The sequence below is a fragment of the Pocillopora verrucosa genome, chromosome 2 (assembly GCF_036669915.1).
Source record: "Pocillopora verrucosa isolate sample1 chromosome 2, ASM3666991v2, whole genome shotgun sequence".
Taxonomy (NCBI): Eukaryota; Metazoa; Cnidaria; class Anthozoa; order Scleractinia; family Pocilloporidae; genus Pocillopora; species Pocillopora verrucosa.
The window spans coordinates 19,688,224-19,696,562 of NC_089313.1; the positions used below are offsets into that span (position 1 = coordinate 19,688,224).

At 39.1% G+C, this 8,339-nt stretch overlaps 1 pseudogene; it reads left to right on the top strand.

The window, feature by feature from the left end:
- Nucleotides 1-2,348: 2,348 nt before the first annotated feature.
- Nucleotides 2,349-7,357, top strand: LOC131790676 (Krueppel-like factor 10; annotated as a pseudogene).
- The last annotated feature ends 982 nt before the right edge of the window (nt 7,358-8,339 follow it).

Consider the following 8,339-nt stretch of genomic DNA (forward strand, 5'->3'; position numbering starts at 1 on the left):
CTCTTGCTTCCAATTTCGACGGGTCTTATGAATGGGCTCTGTAATTGCAAATAATTTGTGTATTTTTTCTTCGTTCAGGATATTGAATTTTACTCGATCTGTCGTGTTCTGTTGAGTTCTGTTCTGTACCAAGTGACCGGAAAATTAGATGACTTTAACTTCGATCAGAGGAAACAAGAACTTAACTCCAACAAATAATGGCCTGTCTACCAAACACCTGCACTTTGTTTCATTACGTTTCCTTGCCATTTCACCGTGATAAACTGAGACTGAGCCCAATGCTACGAAAATTCAGAGATGGTTGTCAGCGTAAATGATAATTAAAAAAATAGAAAATACAAAGAAAGAAAAAGATAATGATAAATTGTCGTCGCTTATGCATTACACACTTTTAACTTCCAGTGTTTCAATGGCAACAATTTATTCACATCGTTATTTCTTTGCTGATTTCTTGTGACTTGCCGTCGGTACAAAACTGAAAAAAAAGAATGTTCAAAGTTTCCACAGGTACATTATGCTAAGAGAAAAAAATGCCTGTATATTTGACTTTTGTATGAGCAAACACTTTGTCCGCTGTAACAACGTCCGCGAGACTGGCACTCGCTTCATATCTAATATCACAAAAATATTGTGTTTATTCATTGTGGTTAATTACAATAATGATAAAGTATTATCATTTTTCTCGCGCTGTAGTCACTCTCGATGTGGATCGCAACGTTTCGACCGTGCCCTACTCAACTTCTTTCGCTGGAGTCAACTGGATTTTCACTCTTAGCTGAGAGGACAAAATTTTTCCAACAACAATGAAGGGCAGCTATGTCGGACCTTTTTTTATTGATTTGGCGTTAATCTTCCGTGCCACATACGTGGTAGCCAGTCGTATATAAGAACGACTGTATTCTGTACAGTGAATTATTTATTCGCTCAGGTGACTCTCTCAATATTTAGAAAACATTCCCCTTAACAGAGGTCTTTCATATTTGAATCTAATAGATACAAAGGTTATAAGGGCATCTCTTCTTTCACTTGATCAAAGTGAGCTGTGTCCTCCGGAATGGATGGGTCATATGATGTGACGGTCAAGTTTCCCCACAGCCCTGGTAAAAGGAAATCAGACTCGCCCGGTCCGAGATTCCGAGATCTCAATATGTCCGGCGTAGGTACACTATAGTAGATATCTCTTGTGTGGTGGAAGGCATCCTCCATTCCCCGATTATCAGTGATTCGCATGAAGGAAATATAATTTACAACGCTGAAGTAGTTGTGAAATCACAAAACTGCACGTGTACTTATGGAACCCGGTGGTCCTTCCAAGTTACACAGAGGATTAAAACATGCCTTCACAATTTGACTAACTCTGGGTCAGAGTACACTGACATTCTACGATGTATCGTCCGTAGCCCCCCCCCCTTTTTAATTTCAGAGAACGACGTGGGAAGCAGGAAATGAAAAGTATCTACACAAATCAACCCACCTACCCACCCACATGTAAGCCTTTGACAGTCACGTGTTGTGTGGTCTGATGTGAGATAAGACCGTTTGTCTGACCCATGCCAGTAAAAAAGTGCGTGAAATGAAATGAACCCGGTATGGTCGTGCTCTCTGAGAAGACGAATTTGTGTCGGAAATTACTGAAAACGCCGTCGGATTTCCTCGCGCGCCGTAGGATATGACGTGATTCCAAACAATATGGCGGGTTTATCATTATGCAACGTCTTCAGTCTGTCCCAGTATTTACTAGCAAATGAAGTTGCAGATGAAGGGATCGTGTTTGACGTGAAATTCGCAAAATTAACGCCATTGACGATAAGTCAATTTCAGATTTGAATTTTGAACTTCACCTGCGTCCAATTTCCTCTATTTTTTACGCAATTCAGCTAGAGTTCGAGAACCGTATTTACAAGGAAGATTACTTTGTTAATTAATTCCACCACCGCACGTGAATTCATATAATTCCTTTCATATACACATTCAGCAAAGAGTAAAGAAAGTCGGGTACCCGGTTTTCCTTTTTGTCTTAAATTTGTCCAAACTTATACTTGTTAACAGCTTTAAATTTTCAAACAACGCCACAGACGTTAAGATTTCAGGGGTACATTTTACAATACTACAACAACACTCCCGTAAAGAAATCCGACAAAACCAGGTTAATACAATTCGATCAAAGTACAAAAGGGACTCGAGTTGAACCCGTGTTCATGGCGTGATATGACGTCGCACAAGTCCTCGTGTTCTCATTGACAATGGTCCTCGACCAATGAACAATCGGAATTTCCGCTAGTTGTTTCGGAATGGTAAGTGGACTCTGGACACGTGCACCGACAAAGCGAAAACCGAGCTGCTCTTCCTCTGATAGAGCTCTCCCAATATTCTTCCTCGGAAATCATAATTTCCGATTTCAATAATGAATTTAAACAAGTCGTTCAGTCAGAAAGCTAAGGGTGGTAGTAGCAATGGGCACACTGGACAACGTTTCATGCTGTTCATGTTCACACCCCTTCCCAGCCTCGACCCCGCCTTCAACGACCTTTAACTGCTCAATTTACCGCAAGTCTAAACGAAAACAGCTCACGGACAACTGAGACAATTCCTGTGGGAGAACACAGCCCAATGCTTCTTTACTGAAGAACTTGGTCTAAGCAGTATGAACGGATGCCAAGGTGACAAAGGTCGGAAAAAAACGAAATGTAACGATTTGTAATGCGCACACTATCATACCAATTCCTGTTCGGCAAGAATGTTCAGAGCCAGAGGTAAGTTGATGCTGTTTCCAAGGTTTATGCTGCATTGTAAAAATTGATGGTAAACATTGAAAGCGGAAGTATTCGAACCATGTCGCGAGCCTGTATCAAAACTTTATATTTTCTATCTCAGTGGCTTCGAAATCACTCACCCTCGTCAAGATGGGAGATGATGATGCTGACAATGCAAACCAAGACACAAAAGATCAATTGTTTTCGAGGCGATCTAAGGGGAATCAATTTTCATCCTTACTTTAGAACTTGTTAATCAACAGATTTCAAAAACAGAACTGCTCACGCGTTATATAACTGTGTATCGATTATCATTTAACTTAAAAAAAAAGAGAAAAATGAACGAAACATGAAAGGCATTCATCACTTGAATGGAAGACACTGATACATAAATTGTACACAAAGTGCGACCAGTGGCAAAAATTATCATAAATTGATGAACGGATATTCGCAGAGATTTGTTGAAACGCATCCCAGCCTTTGACACTTAGTCTTTTAACCGCCTTCAAAGGGAATATAGAAAAAGAAACTTAGTCTAATGCTTCTGGAATAAGCTGGCCTTGTTGGAACTTCGTTACGAAAAGAAATGAGTTTCTTTGAAAAATCCGTGTAAATCTGACTATTATTAGTCTCTTGTCATACAGCGACGCTTGTGTGATTCTTTTTGTATGGAAACTGCTGTTCACTAGAAGCAAAGAAAAACGCAAATTACATAAAAAACCGAGGGATTTTGGCAAGAAATTAAGCAGTTAAATAATCGTGGATCACTCGACAATCCATTCCCCCTTCATTTAAATAGTTCCTGATGTAAAGCACGTTATTGGACGGTATGATCAACACGCTATTTCTCTTAAAGAAAATAAACACGACATCATAGTCAATTAGCAGGTAAAGGCAACAAACACAACCTGACCTGGTTAAATCAATGCCATTATTATGGCAACTATTCGCTTTTCACATATTGTTTACGGTTAGCTTCTGAGTATTTTAAAAGAAAGAAAAGCGCCTTATTGATATGTGTAGTTGAAACGTGACGGTAACTGATCAAATACAGTTTGATGGAGCTCTCAGGCAATTTTTAAGCTCCTTTTATCTCGTTGTCATTTCCACTTTCGGTGCATAGCTTTATCTCCAAAGTCTTTATCAAATAACTTAATAATTTGCTTCAAATTGTTTAAATTCGGGTGACGCCCGATTTTCAGTAAAATTAGAAATGATCTAAGATATGGGTTTGGCCTTCAAACAACGCCTTTGGTAGGTGACCGTTCTTACTGTCGACTCACCAGATGGTTTTCGTCGCTCACAAGAAATCGAAAACATTTTACATGAAGATAAACGTGACAATACAACGCTCTTCTGCCACAGACGTGTGAATCTGTGCGTGACCCTTTAGACAAGACAATAGTCGTTCGGTTTATTGTTGTCACGAAAAAATAAACGAATAGTCTACACCTGACCAAAAAGTGATCACGTGTTTACTATTTTTGGCCCTTGGCAGAGGTAAACAAACCGTGCTCGTTTAGAGGGACAAAGTTCGTTTTCAGTCTATTACTACACCGTGAGAACGTTTCAATTCACGCGCTTTTCACAGGAAGGTAGCTCTCGATTGGCTCACCGCACCGGAAGTGTTAGTGATTGGTCCAACCCCCTCAAACGCCCTCGGTACTGCATGATCTTCGTGCGGATCTAAGTTCAATCAACAGAAAACGATAACAAAAATCCCCTACGCTTTTAGTCATCAGCAGAATTTTTGCACGATTATCACTGAGTCATGTACGCTCTTCCTATGTCTCCTCCTTCAACGCCTTCGTCGCCGTCTAAAGAGATGGAAGTAAGTGAAATCAGTTCGGAAGCTTAGATGCGCTAAGTTATTGAAGTGACTAATTTTTTTACGCTCTTTTGTGTTTACATCAGGAGGACACGAATTCTGTGCATTCGGATGGTGAAGGTTGTCAAAGCGAAAACGAGCGAAAAGGTCGACTTGGATGCAGTTCAGTCTCTCCTTGCAATGAGTCAATGGTCGCCTCATCTTCCAGAAAGGAATACTCCTAGTCCTGACTCTGGGCTGTCTTCTATAAGCAGAAATTCGTCAAGCGCTTCGCTAAGCAGCGCGACTTCCGTTGAGGACGAACCAGAAAAGGTAACGACATTTATTTCCTTAAATTGAAAAGTAAACTTTTCTGTATTATTATTCCTGGTTATGAATCCATCCAAATTTCATTTCTGATTCTGGCTAGTCATAACCGATTTCGTGTCACTTTTTTATAGCATGAAAACAACGGAGTTAAAGAAACAGCCGATTTTGGAATTCCTCGTGGGCAATCTGGACTTTGCTCTCCAACTTCGGGAAATGTTACTTTAGGCGCGATTTCTACTACAGCCGCACCTTCTGCAACAATGTCTACCTTGCCTTTAAAAGTTTTCCCAAACGGAGTAAATATGAATCAGGTTCTTCTGGCAAACGGCGGACCGAATCTACCAGCTGGTGCTGTAGTTGTACTTTGCACGTAGCAGCCACAAACGGAACTGCCGCAGGAGTCAGCAACACTTAACAGTTACAGCAGAGAAATTTGTTGTCACTCAAGCAGGACTTCTTCCCCAATTTCAAGGACAGAATCAACAAGAAACCGAGAGTGGAAAAAATCAGCCCAGTCGCCGAAGGAATCACGTTTGCTCGTTTGAAAACTGTGGTAAAACTCACACAAAAGTTCCCACTTGAAAGCCCATATGAGGACGAATACAGGTATTAATAAAAGTTTCTGTGTTGACACAACAAAGTGAGATTTTGGCTTTTTATCATCGAAAGTTTTCTGTTTAAGGTAGTTCTCCCAGTTACATAGATTCTAACCAACAGTCTTTGATTTTCTGATATCGCGGAATTTCTTTCGTATTGGCATTGACATGTCTTGGCCACACACACCTTTGTCCTGCCTGCTATACACCCACTAGCTGATCACGTGAAATTGCAGTGTGCGAGGCGATTTATTATGTAAGAGCGAGCGGAAACTGCGAACCAAAATTGATCATTGTTATCACTGTAGAGGTAAATAACATTGTCATAAGCAAAGTGTTTCTAGAAACTTTGATATCAATTAAGATTTTTTTCCGCTGAATTTTATATTTTTCGATTATTTTATCTAATTACGTAACCTTGTCAGTGGCTCTTTGTTGCTGGGCTTGGTGTTAAATTTCAGAATTCTTGATTTAACATTGCTGACATTTTTACAGTGATGTACCCCAATTTTTGGAATTTTCGGCTTCAAATGAAAGTTGATGTTTAATCTGGGTTTATTTTGTACACTTTCAGGTGAGAAACCTTTTCCTTGCACATGGGAAAACTGTGACAGGCGGTTTGCAAGATCTGATGAACTAGCTAGACACAGACGGACTCATACTGGAGAAAAGCGTTTTGCTTGTCCCCTTTGTGGAAGGCGTTTCATGAGGTCTGATCATTTAACAAAACACGCAAGAAGACACATGACAGCCAAGAAAGTTCCAGGGTGGCAGTTGGAAATGAATAAACTGAACCAGGTTGCCACTATGCAGCAGCCAGCATCTAATGGCACACAGCAGCCTATGCAAATTACAAGTAACTCTTTACCAAGTATGGTATTGCCAGTGTCAACTGTGAGCACAGCAACATTACCCACTGGTACATAATCAGTACATTCATGATTATGTAACAGTCAGAGAGAGAAAGAGGTGGGTCCTCTGTGGGCTGCGCTATAAGCCAAGAGAAAACTACAATGGTGGATGTCAAGTCAAGCTTGGATAGGAAAATAAGTGAAGAACTGCCTCATATAAATATGATTAACATTTGTACAAATTGATGCTACAATGATCAATCTTTTTAAGAACAACTTGGTCACACCGAAGACAGGCATAAATTTTTAGCCAAGCAGAGGGAATTTCTTCCCAAATTTAAGTTATGGTTGTTGTATTAATTGTAGTCTGGTTGGCCTCCCATGCAGGATCATGGCAACTGTGTTGTGTTTTCATGTTGATTTCATTTTGTGTTTGTCAGAAATGGATTAACAAAAATGGAACTTGTCCATTTACGTTAAGGGTCTTTGAAGATTTGTTGGCTAGCATGGCTGGTGTTGCTACATTAGAAGAGTTTAATATATTTGCTGTAAATAAGAAAACCAATTTATTTTGTTCTGCATGTTGAGTTTTCTGTGCAGACTGCCCATATTGGTGCCAGTGAAGTTAAGAAATAAGTGTAAAATCAGCTAATTAAAAAAATTATCAATTTTAAAAAGTTAAGTTGCTGAAGGTTGTGCTTGAATTGTAGGTTTAAATTTGTAACTTTGAAAAATATTATGTAAGATGTGTTCATAATTTCATACTTAGTATTTATTTTAGGTTAAGGAAAACCAAACTGATTCAAAACTTTTCCAAAAAAATTGGACTGAAATCTTGTGTACCTGTTACTTTTAACTTTTCAGGAATTTCGTACGTATAATTTATTTCGGTTCCTTTTCGTTGCAGTGAAATATACATTACTATACATAGGTACGTGTAAAAAAAAAATATGAAAATTTAAGTTATGCTTTTTTAACACTCTTACGCCGATACAAGTTGTAAATAAATTGCCTTATTGAAAGCAAGATGCGTACGGTTTGCTTGATCAAAGTCTGCCCATTCTTTACGCCTTAGGCGCCTGTCCTTCGAAGGATTATTTATACACTGACTTGTTCTAATTGAATATTATCAGACGACCTTCTGTGATAATTGGTTTGCGTCAGTGGGGAACATTTTCAAATATCAGTCGAGGGTTTCGTGTAACTCTTTTATCACGTGAAAAGCACGAGCTGAGCATAAGTCGTGTTATCTTAATTTCGTTTCGGCTAGTTACAGACTCGGCCATGTAGATTACCTTTTCATTTGAAGGACAATGAAAATTATTCTCAACAGAATAGAAAAACGATGTTAAGCTAGGTTTAAAACAAAAAAAAACGGAAGAAGGATGGAGAATTAGAAAGCGGCTTGCTAATTATGAACTTGTTAAAAATGTGACTAAATCAAGAGTAAGGTAGCCTTTCCATTAAGCGCGAACTATGACGTAACTTTGAATGATCGTCGCAAGTGAAAGGCAGAATTTCTTTAAGATGATTGGCAAATAGAGGCCTATGTCGTCTTTCTAAGAGCGAAGATCAAACAGCTTTCACGAAGAAAGGATTAGAGCCATGGTCAAGAAAACGGACAAAATTGTTTTCCGCGCTCAGTATGATGCTCAAACAAGAGACGGTCCACTATTCGCCTGAAAAGATGGGATTGCAGTTCATTCTTGGGACCATTCATATCTTATATGAGAAGGGTCGTTAGCATAATACAAACTTTCTTTTCTTCTGATTGAACCGACAGTTCCTTAACTGAACAAGTTTATTATCATTCAGACGTGAGCTATTGTGATTATGTTCTGAGCTTTATAGTTAATATTTCATTCGCAGTCTTTTCACTAATATTGGATGGACAAATTTCCATTCCTTTCCCTCTTCATTAAGGCCAATTTCGGTCAGCACCCTTACCTTCATACCGTTTGGAGACAAGTTGGAGGGATGTTTAAATTTGAATATAATTTCT